The 25,483-nt window shown below is 43.4% G+C and overlaps 1 protein-coding gene across 8 annotated transcripts in view; it reads right to left on the bottom strand.

Annotated features, from left to right (window-relative positions):
- The window catches only part of HHAT (hedgehog acyltransferase), a 359,469-nt gene that overhangs the window by 30,765 nt on the left and 303,221 nt on the right, over nt 1-25,483 (bottom strand). The gene's annotated exons all lie outside the window — the stretch shown is intronic.

The following is a 25,483-nucleotide window of genomic DNA, read 5'->3' as shown; positions in this document are numbered from 1 at the left end:
GAAACTGCAGCATTTTCTTAGCCAGGTGAAAATAGCATTGAAGAAGGAACTACATGACATGGATTCAAGTCTCAGCTGTGCCATTTTCTAGCTAATTGGGTTTGGCAAGTCACTTCACCTAAGTTCTAGTTTCCTCACCCACTAAATAAGTATAATAATTCTGTTCAATCTGTCAAATAGGACTGTAATGCAAGTGAAAGTGCTTTGCAAAATGTAAAGAGATATACATGCATAAGGTGTTGATACAGTATTTTCTCTCTCATGTTTAACTAAAATTTAGTTTAAGCCTCCTCTTTCCCTGTTGGTGTACATCAACAATGTTGTGGACACCAAAATCCCAAATAACAAGGATGCTGGCATTAGCCTAAATTTTTTTATACAGCCTCGTGTGTAATTAGGGCTTCCACAAAGGCATTTTGATGGTGATGTTGTGAGGGATTTGTTGCTCTGATGCATTAATGTCTTCATCAGGAAAACATGTGTCCACTCAGCATTTGGAGTTATGTGCAGATCTAGAGACACTGTAAAGGCTTCCTCCCCACCACGTTGGAGTCAATACTCAGTTATCTGTGTTCAGAGAAGAGTTTTTGCTACAGCTAACACTGCCCCCTTTCCACTCCCCCTGACCCTGGTTCATTCTCTTCCTAAGGCCCCTCCATCCTGTCTCCTAAATTTTGAGTTTGTTTTTTCTATCACGTAAATTGAAGAGGGCACAAAAATCTGTTATCTAAAAATATGCCTCTAAACGCAGATGCTGGACTTCCCTGGTGGTCCAGTGGTTAAGACTCCGTGTTTACACTGCAGGGGTTCGATCCCTGGTTGGGAAACTAAGATCCCACATGCCATGCCGTGCGGCATGGCCAAAACAAACCAAAGAAACTAACTAAATAAATCTTATAAAAAATAAACGTAGATGCTGATTATTTGGATAAGTTCTTTTGGATTATCCATATCATTGTATATACGGATGCTGCCTAGAGGTGCTGGGCTGTTGGGTTCTTATCTCCTTCCAGAATCTCAAAGCTCATTATAAATTCTGCCCACTAAACTCAGTGGGAGAGGTTCACACACAGAATAATGCTTGCTCCTTCTTAGCCATAAAGCAACTCTTCCACGCTTGAAGGAAGGACACTAGAAGGGAAACTAGAAATTTCCCATATTGTTAACTAATGCTTGTATTAATAGACCGAATTATGCGACCAAAGGTCTCAAGGGTGACAGAGAGAGCATTTCAATTAGAAGCATTAAGAGTGTTCATTAAAATACAGAGTTGGGGTGCTATCCTAGACCTACCGAATCAGAATCTCTTAGAGAATCTCAGGGTTACGCATTTTAAATAAGCTTGTCGGGTGGTTCTGATGGGCAATAAAGTTATGAAACAACGGTCCTGGAGGTTGGGCAAGAGAACGGCTGACAACATACTGATTAGTGATGACACAAAGGGAAGCAATCTCGTTAAGGAAGCTGTGTTAGAACCCAGAAGCCCTTGTCATTCCTCACATAGCCTTCCTGACTGGCCTTCCTGTTCCTAGTACTGCTCTCCTCCAAATCAGCCTCCACATTACCTCTACATGGATCTTTCAAAAGTGAGATTTGTGCCACTCCCTCGCAAAAGTCTTTCTGTGACCCACCCCTATTTCAGCCTATTAAGGATGAAGTCCACACTCCATGGCATGGCATGCGTGGCCTTCGTTATCTTGTCTTCAAGTTACCTTTTTGGTGTCCCCTGGTGCAACCAGCCTATTCCCTGACATCATACGTCACATCTTCTCCTGCTATGATCCTAAGATGCTTGCAGTTTCCTGAATGTACAATTTTATGCCTCCATGCCTTTGTGCAAGCTGTGCCCATCCCCTAGGTCTGATACTTAAACATCCTTTAAGCCCAACTCTGAGGTCACCTCCTCCATGGTGAATTTCTCACCCAGAAGATAAAGTTAACCATTCACCTCTCTGTCCCCAAAACACTATGTCCCGAAGCACTGTGGCACACTGTGCCGTATTTGATTATCACTGTCTCCCAAGCACCTAGCACAATGACCAGGAGAAATACAGGAAGGCCCTCTCCTTTAAGCAATTTTCTCTGTAAAAAAAGATCTTAGCCTCATCCAGACTCATCTGAGCACTGTACCTCTTTTGCCTGAATCAAATAGGCAGAGACACTTCCCACATTTCTTATTTTCTTACTGTGTACTTTTGCTTCTTTTAGTAAAATCCTCCCTCTGGTAGCAATTTTTTACAGCAAGGCAAAAAGTATGACCCAACCCTCCAGCAATCTTGTTGGGGCAGCCATGAAGTGAGAAAAGTAATCAAGAGGCAAGCTTGAAAAATAAGAAAAGTAAGTGATAGGTAACTGTGGACACAAATAGAATGATAAAACAGAAGCAGAAACAATTTTATTATAAGTTACCTGTTTTCTTCTAGTTTTGTTAAAAAACAATGACTTTCTGAGGAAAGGCATGGCTCCCACGACAGGTCTGTGTGACCACCGTTTGTCTATCTGTCATTTGAAAGTCAGCCAAGTAACAGCACTCGTTATGTTATCTGACATCTTCGTGATTGACAGCCCTCAGAATGCAAATGGTCCCTTCCTGTCCCTTATTACAAATGTTGTCAAAAACCTTCTCACATAGGAAACTCAACCTGGAACCAAGACAAATGAGAGTGGACCCACTCTCATTTGGACCCCTTCGCATTGTTACCCAATGTGCAGACAAACAATTGGGGAAAGGGAAATCAGGTTTATCAAGCGAAATCCCATGTTCCCATGTCATAAACTGGGTGGCCTGGCCTCCTCCAAACAGCCCAGAGACATCTTCTTGGGCGGAATGTTATATCCCCTGGCTCAACCCTCAGTTACCTGTTTTCTTCTCCCCCTAAAAGCCAGAGGTTATAGGTAACTCCCTTTGGTACATACCCCTGGCCCCTGGAAGTCTTCTAACAGCAAAGGAATACAATCACCATTTAAAACAAGATATCAGATTTCCCCTTTTATTTTCCTGACAGCAGGTGAATCTTCTCAGTTTTTTTCCCCCAAGGTCACATGAAAATGTCACCAGAAAAATAAAGAAAAGTCCGGAGATGTGCTGCCTAGAGACCTAAATAGGGCTAAAATTAGCAGCTGCCTCCCTCTCCGGGCAAGAGCTGGCAGCAGCTGGAGTGTGACAATACCCCGAGGAGAACAGAGGGGAGCAGAGAGGCGCCGCGGGCATGCTGCCGCGGGCATGCTCTGTCCCCCACCAGGGCGCAGGGGCTTCGAGCCTCGGGCTGGCTGGACGCTGGGCAGCTGCCGAGTGGAGCATCGGCCCTGCCTGCCCCCCCCGGAAGCCTGACGTAGGGTGACGTATACCTCCAGACCAGCTATTTCTATCTGCTGCTTCCTGTATAATCAATGTCATGGTCAGAGAAGGTCACACGAGCAAGAGACAAATGTTAAGGCAGGCGGTAGTTGGAAGTTTGGCTTTGTTTTAAAATCAGCTGATTTGGGATTTCCCTGGCGGTCCAGTGGTCACGGCTCCGCGCTTCCAATGCAGGGGATGCGGGTTCGATCCCTGGTTGGGGAACTAAGATCCCACATGCCACACGGCGTGGACAAAATAAATAAAACCAGCTAGTTAGTGCACCCCTGGATGGTCACTGTGGGTCCCCGCCTCTGCCCGCCCATCTTCACCAACCATCACCACTCTAACCTGACAGGGATCACCCATGAAAGATGAGATTTCTCCAGGAACTAGGAGGTCAGCTTGCCTTGCTTCTCACCTTCACTGGGCTCTCACCACTGGGCTTCTGGCTCAGAATACCCTACTCTGAGTGACTACATTTACCACGTGGCATTGTTGTGGCCGGTGTGTAACTGCTCCCACCCTCATTTCAGACCTTTGGGATGCCTGTCCTGAGGCCCATGCCCAGAGAGCAAAGTCTAAGGTGTGGATCTCAACACCTGAAGAGTGTGTTTCTGACCGTCCAGCTCTGGACTCATGCTCTGCACTGCGTTTCTTATAGTGGGGAAGGAGTCACTCCCCGCCCAGCTCAGTCCTGCATCCGACCCCTCCACCCACCTTCCCACACCACACAACCTGTACGAGCTTCCTAGGGCTCCTGAAACAAAGTACCACCAACGGAATGACTTAAAACAACAGAAATTTATGGTCTCACAGTTCTGGAGGCTAGAAGTCTGAAGTTAAGCAGCTGGCAGAGCCATGGTCCCTCCGAGCCTCTAGGGGAGGTTCCTTCCTTGCCTCTTGCAGCTGCTGGTGGTCCCAGGCCTTCCGTGGCATGTGGCAGCTCAAGTCCAATCTCTCCCTCTGTCTTCACATGGTCACCTTTTCCTTGGGACTTTACATTATCCTCCTTCTGTGTACGCCTGTCTGTCCAAATTTCCCCTTTTGATAAGGACACGAGTCCTGTGGATTAGGACTCACCCTAATGGTCTCCTCTTGACTTGAGTCCCTCTGTAAAGACCCTATAAGGTTACATGTTGAGACACTGGGATGGGAACTCCCACCTATCTTTTTGGCGACACAATTCAATCCATGGCACCTCCTTTGCCATGCCCTCCTCTCTGAGTAGGTTCCCCTTGTAAAGAAAACTCCACAACAGCAGGTAATATGACCGGGGGCAGCTGGCAGGCTACAAGAATCCATCGCAGGGTCAGTGCAGAGAAAAATGGTCCAGATGAGGTTCAAGTGCCTGTCGGCATGAAGCTCTAACCTCCCCAACAATCCTGTGTGGAACCAAACAGGTGCTCCCCAAACAGGATTCTTCTTTTTCTCTATCTTTATTTCAAGACAATGAAAGGTTTTTCTCCATAGTTTTCATTCTCATTCACTGACTATTCACACAAATACTTGACTGCCTTAATTACACTCCAGAGAGGTGACCACAGCGCCTGACAGAATTTCTGAGGCGAGGGAACATTCCCCTGGATTCCAGCTCCTGATCTGTACTGCAAAGAAAAGAACCACAAGCAGCCCATGCTGCTGCCTTCTGCTGCATTTCCAGCGCTGCACAACACAATATATCACGGTCACAGGCCTTTGGCTCTTACAATAGCCATTCCTGAGATCGTTTCGTTTCTTTGATAATTCAGGTGGCACACCCATACAAAATCATTTTCTCCTTCCACTGCTTTCTTGGTCTGAGCAAGGGTGATGAGACACAGGACGGCAAGCTAATGCAATGCCCGAGTAAGCCTAAAAGGGGCAAAACCAACACCCTGAGGGCTGGTTCGTCCGGTGAGCCGGAGTCCTCCACCCACGGAACAAGATTAGGATAAAACTACAGCAGTCCCTCCTTGTCTGCGGGAGATATGTTCCAAGACCCTGGTGGATGCGTGAAACTGCGGATAGTACTGAACCCTATATATACTGGTTTTTTCCTATACATACACACCTATAATAAAGTTTAATTTGCCAAGTAGGCACAGTAAGAGATGAACAACAATAACTGATAATAGAACAATTATAACAATATACTGTAATAAAAGTTATGTGAATATGGTCTCTCTCTCTCTCTCTCAAAATATCTTACCGTACAAATTTAATGCTTTTCCCATCTTAACTAAGTACCTGTAATGCACCGTGGGCATAACTTTTGCAATTTGAGGTATAACAGCAAAACTAGCATGAACTTCTTTTTCCTTCTTCATAATTTCATGTATAGAAGATTCATTCTTACTGTAGATCTTAGCAGCTCAGCGTACAATTTTTTTTTTCTTTCCCTATTAAGTCAAGAACTTTCACCTTTTCACTTAAAGGACGCACTTCATGGTTTCTCCTTGGCATATCTATACTGCCGGCACCACTACTCCTGTGCTTTGGGGCCAGAATTAAGTAAAATAAGGGTTACTTGAACACAAGCACCGGGATACCGTGAACAGCTAACCTGATGACCAAGACGCATACTAAGTGATTAATAGGCAGGACAAGCTGTACAAAGGGATGATTCATGTCCCAGGTGGGTTGGAGCAGAACAGCACGAGACTTCACCACACTACTCAGAATAGCATGCAAGTTAAAACTTAAGAATTGTTTATTTCTGGAATTTCCCAGTTAATATTTTCAGACTGCAGTTGACAAAGGGTAATTGAAACTGAGGAAAGTGAAACATAGGATAAGTGGGTACTGCTATAGTTGTAGAGAGACACAGACCAGCTGGCGGCCAATCCAGCTAGTGGCCACGGGCTGGTCTATCAGCTCCAGAAACTCTAGGTCTGACCTCTGTCACCTAGCCCCAACCGCCTACTGATAACTACCAGAAACAGAACAACAAACTAGGCACCCTAGATTCTTGTCTCCAACAATGACACACAGGCATGTTCTGGGATGAAAACTGTGGTCACCTGCACGGTTTAGTTCTCACAGAGCAGAGAGGTCAGTGTAGTATAATACAAAGCTAAGGGATTTGGCATCAAAGGGCTTCTAACTCACCTGGTTCCTCTGCTTCCCAGCTGTGTGACGATAACCAAGTGTCCTGATCTCTGTGAACCTCAGTGTTACTAGTAATACTGTGATGATGTCTGCCTAACTATCTCACAGGGGGTTGTTGAGAAGAGCAACTGAACTAGTGACCTGGAAATTACTTAACCAACAATGAAGAGTTAAAATAGTAACAATGGATGCTACTAAGTGGCATTAAATTATATTGAGTCAGAGGACTCAGGAAAATCTGAATGCCAGGTAGCCTAGAAATCTGTGCAAAGGAAAGGAATACTTGGGCTCTGGTCCCACACCCTATGCAGACTCCACGTGGCCAGACTGGACCACAGAGAAGCTCCTTTAAGTGAGATCAGCCTGAATGTCTCAATGTCCCAGATTTTAACAATATGGATCTCTCTCTCTCTCTCTCTCTCTCTCTCACACACACACACACACACACACACACATACATGCACACACACACACACACACACACACACACACAGAGTGTTAGTGATTATTTCACAGAAAGATGCAGAGCTGGCCAAGGCCTTAGCCCCCAGGCTTGCTCCTGGCTTTCCCCAACCAAAACAAAGGGTCTGAGTTACCACACGGGAGGCAGAGAAACTCTCTGCAGGGAGAAGAGGGAGGGAATCTGGGAAGAAGAGGTCAAGGGAGAGATGGCAAACTGGGACCAAATTCATGGGATCATCTAAACGACCACACTCTTGTGTCAAGTGAGGTAGACTGCAAAAAACAGTCAGTCACACTCCTTCACTCCTACTCGTATCAGCACGCTTTACAATATGATTTCGTAGCTCTTCCTATCAGGAGATGGAATCTATTTCCCCTCCCCTTGAATTTGGGCTAGTATATCACATGCTTTGGCCAAAAGGATGCAACAAGACTGATTATGTGCCAGTTCTGAGCCTGAAAAGCCTTGCATACTTTCTGCCTTCTCTCTTGAACCACTATGACTGCCATATGAACAAGTCTGGACAGGTCTGCTGAAGGATAAGAAATCAACATGGAGCAGACCTGACTCAGCCAATTTGTCCTAGTCAAGGCCCTAGAAATGTGACAGCCCAGCTAAGATCAGCAAATCCAACCCAACCACAGCTGACCCATAGATGGATGCATGCAGCCGTCCTAGACCAGCCAGACCCCAGTTGACAGAGAGACCCATGAGTTATATAAATGCTTATTCTTTTAAGCCATTAAGTTTTGGGATGGTTTGTTATGTAGCAGTGGCTAACTGATACATGCTAACCTCAACCACTGTCCAGTCCAAATTAACACTTCTCCTTTGGGCAAGGATAAAGATGGTGAGATGGGACTCAAAGGACAGAGTGACCTTCTCTCCCCAGTAGAGCAGTAGTCTTCAAACCGGGTTATGCATACCACTAGGTGTATTCAGCAGGACTTTCCAAAGTATAAACAACATGGAAAACTTTAGAAGAATGGATTTCCAGATCCTAAAAATTAACCTAAAGCTAAGTTTCTCCTTTCCCCTTCTCTTCTCATAAAATATCCTTCATCTCACTTTAAAAACAAAAAAACCAAACTTCCTCCCCATCTTTCTTATCTCAGATTATTGCTCCAGGATGTAAAAACCTCAAGGGAATCAGTACAACACTTTGAGAAACTATTTGACAGTGGCTATGAAAGCTGAATATATGTACACCCAGTGACACAGCAATCCCCTCCCAGGTATAAGCCCAACAAAAATGAGAGCTTCACCACAGGTCATATACATGACAGCCCATAGGAGCTCACAGCTATTATGTTCATCAACATTAGAATGGATAAATTGTGGCATGTTCACACAATGAAATACTTTATAGTAGTGATAAGCAGGAAAAATCTATAACAACACTCCAAAATATGAATGAATCTCTCAATACGATATTGAGCAAAATAAGCCAGACACAAAAGAATACATATTATGTGATTCTCTCTCTCTTTACAGAATCACATAATATGTATGTATCTGTGTGTGTGTGTGTGTGTGTGTGTGCATTAAACGAACAAGCTCCTCACAGAAAGCTATGCATTTAGATGTCAGAATAGGGCAGGTAGTAACTGGTAGGGGTCATGAGAAGGAGCCTCTAGGTGCTGGTTATACATGTGTGTTTGCCTAGAGAAAATTCTTATGATATGTGCACTTTGCTAGGCTATGTTATATTTCAATAAAAAGCTTTACAATAAAGGAACAACATAAAGGGACAATTAGATAATTCCTTTAATCAAATAACCATAAATTCCTACTCCATCCATTTCAAGAGAAATTTTACTTTTTATGTTTAATAATTATGTATCAAACAGTATCGTCTTTAAGAGGAGTTATGCACTAATAAGAACTGTAATGATAACTCAACCCAGGAGAAAAATGATTACACTTCTAGCCTTACAGTGGTAGAAAAACAAACCAAAAAAAAAAAAACCAGTGCCACAGAGAAGTATGATAGTTGATAAAGGACATAACTTTGAGATAAGACAAAATTCTGTGGGAGCAATGAAATGGAAATATGAAATCAAGGAAATGTTACTGTGAAAGAGCATCTTGCTCATTTATATTTTTAAAGGATGATGGTGGATATCAAATCACTAAGTTATTTATAATTTATATTATTTAGAGGCATTGGTTTATCTTTTAAATGTCAATATTTATAATATGGCAAAAATTAGGTATTTCATAATTATTTAAATTTATAATACAAGAAATTAGATGCCTACTTTTTTTTTATATACCTACTTTAAAACACTTAACAGGGTACATAATTTCTCAAAGTTACTCTATTAGGAGGCACATAAGCCAAAAAAAATTATACCAAAAAAATGATTCAGTATAAAAGAATCTCCCCAAATATCCTTCCCTTAAGGACCTGTTACAGTGGTGTGTTCCACCAACATTATCTCATTAATCTACATTAATCATATGCTTTTGGTTACAAGTTACAGAAACCTAACCGAACTGGATTGTCAATAAGTGAAGGATCTGAGATTTAACTCTACTTGCAAGCAACAAATTAGCCTGCCACAGTTTCATGGATTCTGGCAGAAGACATGAGACTCTTAGGTCAGAGACGAAGGACTTTCTCGCTCATAGCAATAAAAGTCGCCAGAGCATTTGTACCGTTTCCCTGAGCCCCAGATCCCACAATGCGATGTGAAGAGGGCCAAGGTGATGCCTGCACGTGCAGTGGTTATGTTATAGGAGATAAGCCCCAGACATAGGAATCTAAATCTTTTATAATGGGCAGTAAGCCTGCCTGACCTTTGCCCCAGAGAGAGAGATTATTTTTATTATACTGGACAGTAATCAAATACCCTCTACTTTGGAGAAAGACACTATCTCCATCTTCCAAAGATGTTTGCTATACAAATATTCTTGGAAAGACAGCCTGGAACAAAAGCAGTCAGTATATCTGCTCAAAAGACATGCAGAAACACAAGAGAGCCCTGGAGAATTATGTGAACTGAGTAAAGAATAGAGGTTCCTATTATTGAAAAGCACATGTATATGTTGGCTTCAAGATCTCCTGGAAATCAGGAGCTTGGGATTAACATACACATGCTACTATACATAAAACAGATAACCAACAAGGACCTACTGTATAGCACAGGGAACTCTACTCAATATTCTGCAATAACCTATGTGGGAAAAAAAATCTGAAAAAATATGTATAACTGAATCACTTTGCTGTATACCTGAAACTAACACAACATTGTAAATCAAATATACTACAATAAAATCTTTTTAAAAAAGAATATGTTGGGGCTTCTCTGGTGGCGCAGTGGTTGAGTCCGCCTGCCGATGCAGGGGACACGGGTTCGTGCCCCGGTCCGGGAGGATCCCACATGCCGCGGAGCAGCTGGGCCCATGAGCCATGGCCGCTGGGCCTGCGCGCCCGGAGCCTGTGCTCCGCAACGGGAGAGGCCACAGCGGTGAGAGGCCCGTGTACCGCAAAGAAAGAAAAAAAAGGGTAAAAAAGAATATGTTGCAGTGGGTTGTCTCAAAATACTACCTCCAAAATACAGTTTCCAACATGCAGTTCTTTCCTCTTGGCTTCTCTACTGGTGACAGCAAGAGGGCTGCCAGCAGCTCCAGCCCAATATTCTGACACCTCTGCAACAAAAGAGAGCTTCTCCTCCCTGACGGTTCCAACAAAAACTCTGGAATTGCACCACGTGGGGAGACAGACCATACTGACGGGCCAGTCCCGCTCACATGTTGACCCCTAGATCTCAGTATGACATAGACTGAAAGTAGGGTAACAGAGATTTGTTACCAAAGAATGCGGAGCAAGTGTTGAACAAGCAAAACTGCAGCTTTTCCCTACACTGCTCTCTAAATGCCCTCAAGGCAACAAATCTCACATGTGTACTTCTGTGAAATTAAGCATCATTTCACAGATTCTTTTTTTTTTTTTTTTTTTTTGAGGTTTGCGGGCCTCTCACTGTTGTGGCCTCTCCCGTTGTGGAGCACAGGCTTCGGACATGCAGGCTCAGCGGCCATGGCTCACGGGCCCAGCTGCTCCGCGGCATGTGGGATCTTCCCGGACCGGGGCACGAACCCGTGTCCCCTGCACCGGCAGGTGGACTCTCAACCACTGCGCCACCAGGGAAGCCCACAGATTCTTATTTTAATAAGACTAGCAGTGTGTCCAAATTGCTATTTTATAATCAAATTTCTTGAGAAAGAAGCTACTGCAGTGGTGCAGTGGTGCCACATCCAGTGGCAGATGTTCTGTGTAATAGCAAATGTTACTCAATCGTGCCACGGTGGACTAAATAATGGCTCCTCCAAGGATGGTCATGTCCTAATCCCTGGAACTCATGCAAGTTGGCTTACCTGGCTTTGCAGGGACTCTGCAGGTGTGATCAAGTTAAAGATCTTGAAATGGGAAGATTAGCCTGGATTATCCAGGTGAGCTCAATAATCATAAGGGTCCTTATAGGAGAGACACAGGAGGAGTTAGAAAGTGGGCATGCGATGATGGGAGCAGAAAAACAGGACAGAGAGGAGGAGATTTTACAATAGCCAGGACATGGAAACAACCTAAATGTTCATCGACAGATGAATGGATAAAGAAGATGTGGTACATATATACAATGGAATATTATTCAGCCATTAAAAGTAACAAAATTGGGTCATTTGTAGAGATGTGGATGGACCTAGAGACTGTCACACAGAGTGAAGTAAGTCAGAAAAACAAATATCGTATATTAACGCATATATGTGGAATCTAGATAAATGGTACAGATGAACCTATTTCCAGGGCAGGAATAGAGACGCAGACGTAGAGAATGAACATGTGGACACCGAGGCGGGAAGGGGAGGGTGGGACGAATTGGGAGATTATATGTCAATACATATACACAATACCATGTGTAAAACAGATAGCTAGTGGGAACGTGCTATACAGCACAGGGAGCTCAGCTTGGTGCTTTGTAATGACCTAGATGGGTGGGATGGGGCGGGGGGAGGGGATATATGTATACGTATGGCTGATTCACTTCGCTGTACAGCAGAAACTAACACAACATTGTAAAGCAATTATACTCAAATAAAAAATAAAATTAAAAAAGAAAGATGCGGACGGAGCGCAGGGAGAGGACTGGGGTTGGTGGCTTGAACACAGCCTGAAGGGGTTAGTGTACCACGGCTAGCCGGGAGGGAGTCTGGGGAAAAGTCTGCACCTGCCGAAGAGGCAAAAGACTTTTTCTTCTGTCTTTGTTTCCTGGTGCGCGAGGAGAGGGGTTTAAGAGCGCTGCTTAAAGGAACTCCAGAGACGGGCGCGAGCCGCGGCTAAAAGCGCGAACCCCAGAGACGGGCGGGAGACGCTAAGGCTGCTGCTGCTGCCACCAAGGGGCCTGTGTGTGAGCACAGGTCACTCTCCACACCCCTCTTCCGCGGAGCCTGTGCAGCCCGCCACTGCCAGGTTCCTGGAATCCAGGGACAACTTCCCCGGGAGAATGCACAGCGCGCCTCAGGCTGGTGCAACGTCACGCTGGCCTCTGCCGCCGCAGGCCCGCCCCGCACACAGTGCCCCTCCCCCCCCCCGCCCCCCCCCACCACCAGCCTGAGCGCGCCAGAGCCCCCGAATCAGCGGCTCCTTTAACCCCGTCCTGTCTGAGCAAAAAACAGACGCCCTCCAGCGACCTACACGCAGAGGCGGGGCCAAATCCAAAACTGAGCCCCTGGGGGCTGTGAGAACAAAGAGAAAGGGAAATCTCTCCCAGCAGCCTCAGAAGCAGCGGATTAAAGCTCCACAATCAACTTGATGTACCCTGCATCTGTGGAATACCTGAACAGACAAGGAATGATCCCAAATTGAGGAGGTGGGCTTCGAGAGCAAGATCTATGATTTTTTTCCCTTTTCCTCTTTTTGTGAATGTGTATGTGTATGCTTCTGTGTGAGATCTTGTCTGTATAGTCTTGGTTCCACCATTTGTCCTAGGGTTCTATCCGTCCATGGTTTTTAAAAAAATTTTTTTCTTAATAATTAATTTTAATAACTTTATTATACTTTTCTTTCTTTCTTTCTTTCTTTCCTTCCTTCCTTCCTTCCTACCTTCCTTCCTTCCCTCCTTTAAACAACGAATCATCCCAAATTGAGGAGGTGGTCTCTGAGAGCAAGATTTATGATTTTTCCCCCTTTACCTCTTTTTGTGAGGGTGTATGTGTATGCTTCTGTGTAAGATTTTGTCTGTATAGCTTTGCTTCCAACATTTGTCCTAAGGTTCTATCCGTCCCTTTTTTTTCTAAATAAGTATTTTTTAATTCAATAACTTTATTATACTTTATTTTATTTTTACTGTCTCTTATTTCTTTGTCTTTTTTCCTTCTTTCCCTCCTTCCTTCCTCCCTCCCTCCCTCCTTTCTTTCCTCCTTGCCTTCTTTCCTTCTTTGCTTCTTTCTTTCTTTCTTTCTTCCTTCCTTCCTTCCCTCCTTTTCTTCTTTCCTTCCTCATACTTCTACTAATTCTCCCTACTTTTTCTCCCTTTTATTCTGAGCCGTGTGGATGAAAAGCTCTTGGTGCTCCAGCCAGGAGTCAGGGCTCTGCCTCTGAGGTAGGAGAGCCAACTTCAGGACACTGGCCAACAACAGACCTCCCAGCTCCACATAATATAAAACAGTGAAAATCTCCCAGAGACCTCCATCTTAACACCAGCACCCAGCTTCACTCAATGACCAGCAAGCTACAGTGCTGGACAACCTATGCCAAACAACTAGCAAAACAGGAACACAACCCCACCCATTAGCAGAGAGGCTGCTGAAAATCATAATAAGGCCACAGACACCCCAAAACACACCACCAGACGTGAACCTGCCCACTAGAGAGACAAGATCCAGCCTCATCCACCACAACACAGGCACTAGTCCCCTCCACCAGGAAGCCTACACAACCCACTGAACCAACCTTAGCCACTGGAGACAGACATCAAAAACAGCAGGAACTACGAACCTGCAGCCTGCAAAAAGGAGACCCCAAACACAGTAAGATAAGCAAAATGAGAAGACAGAAAAACACACAGCAGATAAAGGAGCAAGATAAAAATGCACCAGACCTAACAAATGAAGAGGAAATAGGCAGTCTACCTGAAAAAGAATTCAGAATAATGATAGTAAGGATGATCCGAAATCTTGGAAATAGAATAGACAAAATGCAAGAAACAGTTAACAAGGACCTAGAAGAAATAAAGATGAAACAAGCAATGATGAACAACGCAATAAATGAAATTAAAAGTACTCTAGATGGGATCAATAGCAGAATAATTGAGGCAGAAGAACGGATAAGTGACCTGGAAGATAAAATAGTGGAAATAACTACTGCAGAGCAGAATAAAGAAAAAAGAATGAAAAGAACTGAGGACAGTCTCAGAGACCTCTGGGACAACATTAAAAGCACCAACATTCCAATTATAGGGGTTCCAGAAGAAGAAGAGAAAAAGAAAGGGACTGAGAAAATATTTGAAGAGATTATAGTTGAAAACTTCCCTAATATGGGAAAGGAAATAGTTAATCAAGTCCAGGAAGCACAGAGAGTCCCATACAGGATAAATCCAAGGAGAAATACGCCAAGACACATATTAATCAAACTGTCAAAAATTAAATACAAAGAAAGCATATTAAAAGCAGCAAGGGAAAAACAACAAACAACACACAAGGGAATCCCCATAAGGTTAACAGCTGAACTCTCAGCAGAAACCCTACAAGCCAGAAGGGAGCGGCAGGACATACTGAAAGTGATGAAGGAGAAAAACCTGCAACCAAGACTACTCTACCCAGCAAGGATCTCATTCAGATTTGATGGAGAAATTAAAACCTTTACAGATAAGCAAAAGCTGAGAGAGTTCAGCACCACCAAACAAGCTTTACAACAAATGCTAAAGGAACCTCTCTAGACAAGAGACACAAGAGAAGGAAAAGACCTATAATAACGAACCCAAAACAATTTAGAAAATGGGAATAGGAACATACATATCGATAATTACCTTAAATGTAAACGGACTAAATGCTCCCACCAAAAGACACAGATTGGCTGAATGGATACAAAAACAAGACCCTTATATATGCTGTCTACAAGAGACCCACTTCAGACCTAGAGACACATACAGACTGAAAGTAAGGGGATGGAAAAAGATATTCCATGCAAATGGAAACCAAAAGAAAGCTGGAGTAGCAATTCTCATATCAGACAAAATAGACTTTAAAATAAGGACTATTAAAAGAGACAAGGACACTACATAATGATCAAGGGATCGATCCAAGAAGAAGATATAACAATTGTAAATATTTATGCACCCAACATAGGAGCACCTCAATATATAAGGCAAATAGTAACAGCCAAAAAAGGGGAAATCGACAGTAACACATTCATAGTAGGGGACTTTAACACCCCACTTTCACCCATGGACAGATCATCCAAAATGAAAATAAATAAGGAAACATAAGCTTTAAATGATACATTAAACAATAGGGACTTAATTGATATTTATAGGACACTCCATCCCAAAACAACAGAATACACATTTTTCTCAAGTGCTCATGGAACATTCTCCAGGATAGATCATATCTTGGGTCACAAATCAAGCCTTGGTAAATTTAAGAAAATTGAAATTGTATCAAGTATCTTTTCTGACCACAACGCCATGAGACTAGATGTCAATTACAGGAAAAGATCTGTAAAAAATACAAACACATGGAAGCTAAACAATACATTACTTAATAATGAAATGATCACTGAAGAAATCAAAAAGGAAATAAAAAAAATACCTAGAAACAAATGACAATGGAGACACAACGACCCAAAGCCTATGGGATGCAGCAAAAGCAGTTCTAAGGGGGAAGTTTATAGCAATACAAGCCCACCTTAAGAAGCAGGAAACATCTCGAATAAACAACCTAACCTTGCACCTCAAGCAATTAGAGAAAGAAGAACAAAAAAAACCCCAAAGCTAGCAGAAGGAAAGAAATCATAAAAATCAGATCAGAAATAAATGAAAAAGAAATGAAGGAAACAATAGCAAAGATCAATAAAACTAAAAGCTGGTTCTTTGAGAAGATAAACAAAATTGATAAACCATTAGCCAGACTCATCAAGAAAAAAAGGGAGAAAACTCAAATAAATAGAATTAGAAATGAAAAAGAAGAAGTAACAACTGACGCTGCAGAAATACAAAAGATCATGAGAGATTACTACAAGCAACTCTATGCCAATAAAATGGACAACCTGGAAGAAATGGACAAATTCTTAGAAATGCACAACCTGCCAAGACTGAATCAGGAAGAAATAGAAAATATGAACAGACCAATCACAAGCACTGAAATTGAAACTGTGATTAAAAATCTTCCAACAAACAAAAGCCCAGGACCAGATGGCTTCACAGGCGAATTCTATCAAACATTTAGAGAAGAGCTAACACCTATCCTTCTCAAACTCTTCCAAAATATAGCAGAGGGAGGAACACTCCCAAATTCCTTCTACGAGGCCACCATGACCTTGATACCAAAACCAGACAAGGATGTCACAAAGAAAGAAAACTACAGGCCAATATCACTGATGAACATAGATGCAAAAACCCTCAACAAAATACTAGCAAACAGAACCCAACAGCACATTAAAAGGATCATACACCATGATCAAGTGGGGTTTATTCCAAGAATGCAAGGATTCTTCAATATACGCAAATCTATCAATGTGATACACCATATTAACAAATTGAAGGAGAAAAACCATACAATCATCTCAATAGATGCAGAGAAAGCTTTTGACAAAATTCAACACCCATTTATGATAAAAACCCTGCAGAAAGTAGGCCTAGAGGGAACTTTCCTCAACATAATAAAGGCCATATATGACAAGCCCACAGCAAACATCATCCTCAATGGTGAAAAACTGAAAGCATTTCCACTAAGATCAGGAACAAGACAAGGTTGCCCACTCTCACCACTCTTATTCAACACAGTTTTGGAAGTTTTAGCCACAGCAATCAGAGAAGAAAAGGAAATAAAAGGAATCCAAATCATAAAAGAAGAAGTAAAGCTGTCCCTGCTTACAGATGACATGATACTATACACAGAGAATCCTAAAGATGCTACCAGAAAACTACTAGAGCTAATCAATGAATTTGGTAAAGTAGCAGGATACAAAATTAATGCACAGAAATCTCTGGCATTCCTATACACTAATGATGAAAAATCTGAAAGTGAAATTAAGAAAACACTCCCATTTACCATTGCAACAAAAAGAATAAAATATCTAGGAATAAACCTACCTAAGGAGACAAAAGACCTGTATGCAGAAAATTATAAGACACTGATGAAAGAAATTAAAGATGATACAAATAGATGGAGAGATATACCATGTTCTTGGATTGGAAGGATCAACATTGTGAAAATGACTCTACTACCCAAAGCAATCTATAGATTCAATGCAATCCCTATCAAACTACCACTGGCATTTTTCACAGAACTAGAACAAAAAATTTCGCAATTTGTATGGAAACACAAAACACCCCGAATAGCCAAAGCAATCTTGAGAACGGAAAAAGGAGCTGGAGGAATCAGGCTCCCTGACTTCAGACTATACTACAAAGCTACAGTAATCAAGACAGTATGGTACTGGCACAAAAACAGAAATACAGATCAATGGAACAGGACAGAAAGCCCAGAGATAAACCCACACACAAATGGACACCTTATCTTTGATAAAGGTGGCAGGAATGTACAGTGGAGAAAGGACAGCCTCTTCAATAAGTGGTGCTGGGAAAACTGGACAGGTACATGTAAAAGTATGAGATTAGATCACTCCCTAACACCATACACAAAAATAAGCTCAAAATGGAATAAAGACCTAAATGTAAGGCCAGACACTATCAAACTCTTAGAGGAAAACATAGGCAGAACACTCTATGACATAAATCACAACAAGATCTTTTCTGACCCACCTCCTAGAGTAATGGAAATAAAAACAAAAATCAACAAATGGGACCTAATGAAACTTCAAAGCTTTGACACAGCAAAGGAAACCATAAACAAGACCAAAAGACAACCCTCAGAATAGGAGAAAATATTTGCAAATGAAGCAACTGACAAAGGATTAATCTCCAAAATTTACAAGCAGCTCATGCAGCTCAATAACAAAAAAACAAACAACCCAATCCAAAAATGGGCAGAAGACCTAAATAGACATTTCTCCAAAGAAGATATACAGACTGCCAACAAACACATGAAAGAATGCTCAACATCATTAATCATTAGAGAAATGCAAATCAAAACTACAACGAGATATCATCTCACACCAGTCAGAATGGCCATCATCAAAAAATCTACAAACAATAAATGCTGGAGAGGGTGTGGAGAAAAGGGAACACTCTTGCACTGCTGGTGGGAATGTGAATTGGTTCAGCCACTATGGAGAACAGTATGGAGGTTCCTTAAAAAACTAAAAATAGAACTACCATATGACCCAGCAATCCCACTACTGGGCATATACCCTGAGAAAACCAAAATTCAAAAAGAGTCATGTACCAAAATGTTCATTGCAGCTCTATTTACAATAGCCCGGAGATGGAAACAACCTAAGTGCCCATCATCGGATGAATGGATAAAGAAGATGTGGCACATATATACAATGGAATATTACTCAGCCATAAAAAGAAACGAAATTGAGCTATTTGTAATGAGGTGGATAGACCTAGAGTCTGTCATAGAGAGTGAAGTAAGTCAGAAAGAAAAAGACAAATACCGTATGCTAACACATATATATGGAATTTAAGAAAAAAAAATGTCATGAAGAACCTAGGGGTAAGACAGGAATAAAGATGCAGACCTACTGGAGAACGGACTTGAGGATATGGGGAGGGGGAAGGGTGAGCTGTGACAGGGCGAGAGAGAGTCATGGACATATACACACTAACAAACGTAAGGTAGATAGCTAGTGGGAAGCAGCCGCATGGCACAGGGATATTGGTTTGGTGCTTTGTGACAGCCTGGAGGGGTGGGATAGGGAGGGTGGGAGGGAGGGAGACGCAAGAGGGAAGACATATGGGAACATATGTATATGTATAACTGATTCACTTTGTTATAAAGCAGAAACTTACACACCATTGTAAAGCAATTATACCCCAATAAAGATGTTTAAAAAAAAAAAAAAAGAAAGATGCTACACTGCTGGCTTTGAAGAGGAAGAAGGTAAGCCATGAGCCAAGGGATATAGCCGGCCTCCAGAAGCTGGAAAGGCAAAGAAACAAATTCTCCCCGGGAGTTTCCAGAAGGAACCAGTCTTGCCAACATCTTGAGTTTAGCCCAGCGAGACTGATTTCAGACTTCTGGCCTCCAGAACAGTAAGAGATAAAACTGTGCTCTTTGAAGTCAATAAGTTCATACTAATTTGTTACAGTGGCCACAGGAAACTAATGCGAGTGGCAGCATACAGCAAGTGGTCACTGTCCGGTGTGCTGGTAAACAGAAACCAACTCAAGGATGGGGTCTACTGCACAAAAGAATCTGCTCCCAGAGCTGAGACACCTGAGAATGATGAGTCTTGCTAGATTTGCCCTTCTGTTACAAAAATGTTACTGAATTCCAAATTAAATATTCTTAACTTTAACACTTAAAAAAAATGTTCAGTAATGACCTGAGGAGGTTTGGTGAAAAGGGCCTCCAGCGTGTGGGATAACCATTTCAGACTGCCAGGGCACTTCCCTTTCACTGTCAGCTGGCATTCACTGGCACGGCTCGTGCTGAGCTACTTCTGCACCCACTGGTAATATAATAACAACAGTGATAAGCAGTCAAATAAATTAATAATATAAATTCCAGGATGTGTGTTCATTTCAGAAATCCCACGTGACTTCTTGGTTTGAGCCTTAGAGTACAGACTTGGGAATGCGGCTACAGATAGCCTGTTATATATTGAACACATATCAGGTTTAATTAGAGGATAAAGGGAACTTATTTAAATTTTTTAAATTATTTTGGTTTGATTTGTAACATGCTTTTTTTTCCTATTGAGAAATAACTGACATATAATTATGGAGCTATAATTGACATGTAATATTGTATTTGTTTAAGGTGTACAATATAATGATTTGATTGTAATATGCTTTTGAATATCACACTGCATATATATGATTGAGGGCCAATGAGAGGTAGAGACTTCGCATCAGTAAAAATCAAAATTGTTTTCTTTTTATTCGATGAACTGTGTCTAACCATACTATCCTTTACTTGATATTCTATTTAAAGACACTTTAAAACGTTCCCAAATTCCATAAAACTCTTTTCAAATGAATTCGCAAAAACTCCTGGTTAACAGCAAAAAGTTTCACACGACCTCACAGAAAGCAGGACTTAAATGCATGATGATTCAAGCTCCTTTCTAGATATTTTAGAAATTCTCTCAGCTTTAACATAACCCCAGGCACACTTCTGGAGAAGAACTCCCACTCCCTATTTCTCACGTCCTATGCCTAGTGACTTGTGCTGAAATACTTTTAGGAAAACTGATGCCCACGACATCTGGGTGACCACGTGGCGCAGAATGAAGAAGAAACCAAGGCATCTGAAAGTCTTGAAATTCAGATTCCAAGAATGGTCTGTAATGGACCAATGTGCAACCATGGATAACTCGCTTCACCTATATCTACGTATCAACTTCACTGCCAATACGATGGGTGGGAAGCACCTGCTCCTCAAATGCTTCTAGAACTTGCAGAGGATCCAGTGGGGCAGAAGCAGAATCAATCAGAGCAATGAAAACTCCATTGCAAGGTAAGGGCTAGTGAAGAGGGTGAAATAAGTAATCACAAAGAAGGTGCCTGAGACACTGACATCTGCCTTCTGTCTCCCCTCATCAAAGATGAAATTTTAGTCCCAAGAATGTGACGAGATGTGAGGGGAATGAGTTTCTATTTAACCACAGCCTTTAGGAATTTCCAGTGCAACACCCCAATTCGGCTTTAAATAAAATGCCTGTCCAGAGCCATCTGAGTCAGGAGATGACTGAACTGCCTGGACAAGCTAGTAATCAGAGAGAAAATATACTGTCTCCTTTCTCAGCTAGAGATAGCAAGCAAATATGGGGAGTGTAAAGGTTCTGACCTACGTAAGAAAATTGCTAGCTCCTCTCTCATTGCAATCTGGTGGGAAAACAACCCAATTCTCCTCGCCTTGACACAGGGTCAGGAGCTAAGTGTTGAGATGGAGTTTGCCAACCTAGATCAGGCAACAAGAAGAAGGGAAAACAAACACGTGTGTGTGTGTGTGTGTGTGTGTTTGTGTAAGAAAGAAGAAGAGTCAGGCAGGAGAAAGGTTGATGGATACCATGTCTCTATCACCTCCAACAGATGCAGGATCTGGGGCTCTACCACTTAGGAAATGATTAGGTTCCTTTTTGACAAAATCCATGCCTTCTGTTGACTAGATGGACTTTTCAGAAGGAACACGACCCTGCACCCAAACAACATTATGAAGCTCTCAGCCCCCTCAAGGCCAGATATATTCCCAATGCATACCCATCCCCACTGACTGCCTTTTCTCCCCACTGTCCCAGGACGACAGAGCACTGCAAGGATGCTTAAGACACAGATTTGGAGATTTGGAGTTATAATGCATTGATACTTTTGAGTTACAGAGCAGTCATCAACTGCTTGTTCAAGAAATTAACTTACACTTCAATGTCGAGATTTTAAGGCAGACATGAGAAAGCTCCTTTCAACAACAAATCCTTTTCAGAGCCACAGAGTTATGTAAGAAGCAACCTGTGTTTGCCTCTGCAAAGCATGACACAGCAGGGTCCCTCTTAGAGCAGGCTTAGGGACCAAATCCCCAGCCACAGCCTTCTCAGATCCCTAGACCCAGCTAAGTTCCTTTAAATACATATATAATAGGCTTAAACAGTCACACTCCTCAAGCTGCTTGATGTAAATTTCAATAGTAAAAGTTGGGGGATTTTTTTAAAAGGCAAAGATCTAGATTCTTTATTCTCCACTGAATTAACTGAACATTACTTTTCCAATCTCTGCAGCAGAGATAACACTGTGTGACATGTACCAGACCCCCAGAAAGCCGCTCAGCATTTCCATCCTGTGGCTGGCATTGTCCACTTTTCTGGACAGCTGGGCAGAGTGCACAGCAGAAAGGGAAGGATCTGGGTTTACAGCCTCACATCACCAACCCCGTTGAGACCAGGATAGAGATATTTACATAAGGTAAATATTTAGATATTTACTAAAACAAGCTTTGTAGCTTAAAGCAAACAAATCCATGTCTCAAGCAGTGAACTGGAGTCAGGGAGACAAGGCAACTCCTCCAGGCTAATCGTGAGATACTTCTAGAGACACCAGTGATACCGGGAAAAGGCTCCCTAAGGATTAATGAGGCTGTCCTTTAGGGCGTGTGTGTATCCACATCCCATTCACTGTGGGGCACTGGTAATCTCCTCCATAATCCCTGTCCTCCTTGGACACCTTGGAAGTCTGTGGTGCTACCAGCTCCTCTCTGTCACTGCAAGTCCCAGCCCATCAAGGCACAAAGGGACAAGGGTGGTTACCCTTGGGGGAAGATTTACCTTCCCATGAAAGCTGGAAATCTAGAGACTGAGCTTAACCGCTCTCCGTTCCCCACAGTCAGACCTCCTGGCTCACTCCTTCATGTTTTCCTCCGTGTGTACAGATGGGTCTTGGAAAAACAGCTCCTGATCACGTGGCCAAAGGAAGAGGCCAGAGACAAGCAGGATGTCTAAGTCCTGGCTCATCCATCAGCAGCTATAGGTACAGCACAACAATCCCTTATCTGAAACCTTTGGAGCCAGACGATTTTCAGAATTCAGGTTTTTTTTATTTTAGAAAGCTAATATGACACCCCCAGCAGCGGCTGAGGAAGCAGCCTATAAACTCATTAGTACTTTTTTGTACCAAAACATGAATATTCATACTAATCTTCTATCAGGTCAACCAAATTAGTTATGAAAAGAAATCCAGAGTTCTCAAGGACGGTAGATTTGGCACCATCTGGTTCACTTTCCTCCAAGAGATATCTAAATTCAATCACTCAGGGATAAAAGACCCGCAGCGGGGAACAAACGAGGTAACCACCAAACCCCCAGGAAACCTTCCCAGACTGAGGGCACCCATGGGACAGACCAGCTGAGATGGGACCAGGCTGACGTGAAGAATCTCTGACACAGAAAATGCCTTCTAAGCTGAGCTGCCCTGGCCTCAGAACCCAGAGAGAAACGATTCCAGGGCCCTCCATATTCAGAGAATCATTCGCTCGGGACTCCAGCATCTGGCTCCAAGGAGGACACAGGTATATCCAGTTGTAGATCATAATAGGACCCACACAGCAGAAGCAGACCAGATATTTCAGAGCCCCGCTCCCCGCTCCCCCGTGTGCCTGATGTTAGCTCCACCGAGTGCAGGGCAAATCACGCTTTGATCTTCATGTCTTTGAGAAGCAGAAAGAACATCTTATAGCTGCTATCTTTCCTCTGCCCCTTTAAATGCCAGCATCGCCAGCTTTTACCTCCCAGCTGTCTCTTCTCACTCTGTGTATGCTGCTCGGCGAACTGTATCCACTCCCACGGCCTCACCCACCGCCTCCATGCCCTGTCTCACAGTCATTCCGTCCATCCTCCTCCCCAATGCCAGGTCACATTTTTAACTGCCTCCTGGGCGCCTCCAGCCAGTTGCCTCATGTGCCCTGTCCTGCCGTGCCACAGCCTACGGTACCTGTGTGCTTCCCCACATCTCCCTGAACTGCATTTAGGGTGGTCACATGACTGGTGCTGGCCAACGGAATGTGGCCAGAAACGCCGAGTGTTGCTTCTGGCGGGGGTGTTTAGTACCTGGTGACACTGTCCCCGTGTTCTCTTCTCCTCCATAATGCCGGGACAACAAGGTGAAGAATCAAAACAGAAACCATCTAGCTCCTGGAGTCACTGCTTAGAAAAAACCACTGGACCTTCACTGAACTGTGAGAGGAATACACTTCTATGGGGAAAAATTGCTGAGAGTTTGGGATGGTCTGACGTAGCCGCTAGTGTTCCATACTCTCTGTGAAGTTCAACTTCCACAGGAAGGCCAGCCCTCCGTGCTGTGACGTCCAGCAATCCCCTATGCCTTTGGCACAGCAATTACCTGACTCTGTTGACACGTCTGCATGTCTGGCTCCCACATTTGTGCTTCCTTCTCCACCCTTGTCTTCTCAGTGCCTCACAAGTAGCAAAAACCCACTGCGTTTATTTACTGAAGCAAAGATTAGAGTCTTCTTGTTCATGTGACCAGCAAAGCCCAAGTCAGCATTTTCCAGAGTCATCGTGTTCTTTGCACTGTGCTAGGCATGGTGGGAGGAGGCAAGAAAGGTCGACATTGTGTTGCCCACTTCAAGGAGGATTCTTTTATCTTTAGGTCCTCTGCACCCCATTAACTCCCATCTTTTTTTTTTTTTTTTTGGGCTGTGTTGGGTCTTTGTTGTTGTGTGCAGGCTTTCTCTAGTTGCGGTGAACGGGGGCTACTCTTCGTTGCGGTGCGCGTGCTTCTTATTACAGTGGCTTCTCTTATTGCAGAGCACGGGCTCTAGGCATGTGGGCTTCAGTAGTTGTGGCACGTGGGCTCAGTAGTTGTGGCTCGCAGGCTCTAGAGCACAGGCTCAGTAGTTGCGGCGCACGGGCTTAGTTGCTCTGCGGCATGTGGGATTTTCCCGAATCAGGATTCTTTTTTTTTTTTTAATTAATTTATTTAATTTATTTATTTTTGGCTGTGTTGGGTCTTCATTGCTGCGCGTGGGCTTTCTCTAGTTGTGTCAACAGGCTTCTCATTGCGGTGGCTTCTCTTGTTGTGAGGCATGGGCTCTAGGCGCACAGGCTTCAGTAGTTGTGGTGCGTGGGCTCAGTAGCTGTGGCTCACAGGCCCTAGAGCACAGGCTCAGTAGTTGTGGCACCCGGGCTTAGTTGCTCCGCAGCATGTGGGACCTTCCTGGACCAGGGCTCGAACCCGTGTGTCCTGCATTGGCAGGCAGATTCTTAACCACTGCGCCACCAGGACAGTCCACCTCCCATCTTTATTAAAGGGCAGCTTCCACTTAAAAAAGTACCTGGTCTTTTCAGGAACTATCAGCTAAAACATTTCTCAGAAAGCAAGATCAAAGGGGTATTGTAGTGACAAGATGAAAGCAGAACAGGGCTCTCTCACGGTCCCTTTGAGCCTGGCTCACCTAAGCCTGCCACAGTTTAGATTCATGACCTGGCACCCTGGGATCATGCAGCTGTGTTGGGGTTATTTCTGTTGTGAAAAGAGCTGCAGCCAAAGCATCGCTGGCTTGTCGGGGACCCAGATGTAGAGGTAACAGCCTAGCCATGACCATTACCACTTGGCAAAACTTCCGAAACCAAAAACACAAAACCAGGTCACTGGTCAGGGAAACGGAACAGGGGACCTTTGCTCTGAACACACAGTGAACTGGCTGAATAATGTGCTCTGTGAGCAGTTCCCATTCTCCCAATACTCTTAGGACGTGATGTAACTCTCAGTTCTAGCCCAAAGGAAATGATGACC

Source organism: Orcinus orca, chromosome 1, assembly GCF_937001465.1.
Source record: "Orcinus orca chromosome 1, mOrcOrc1.1, whole genome shotgun sequence".
Taxonomy (NCBI): Eukaryota; Metazoa; Chordata; class Mammalia; order Artiodactyla; family Delphinidae; genus Orcinus; species Orcinus orca.
The sequence above is the reverse complement of the archived record's forward strand: the minus strand, read 5'-3'. Positions and strand labels throughout refer to the sequence as shown.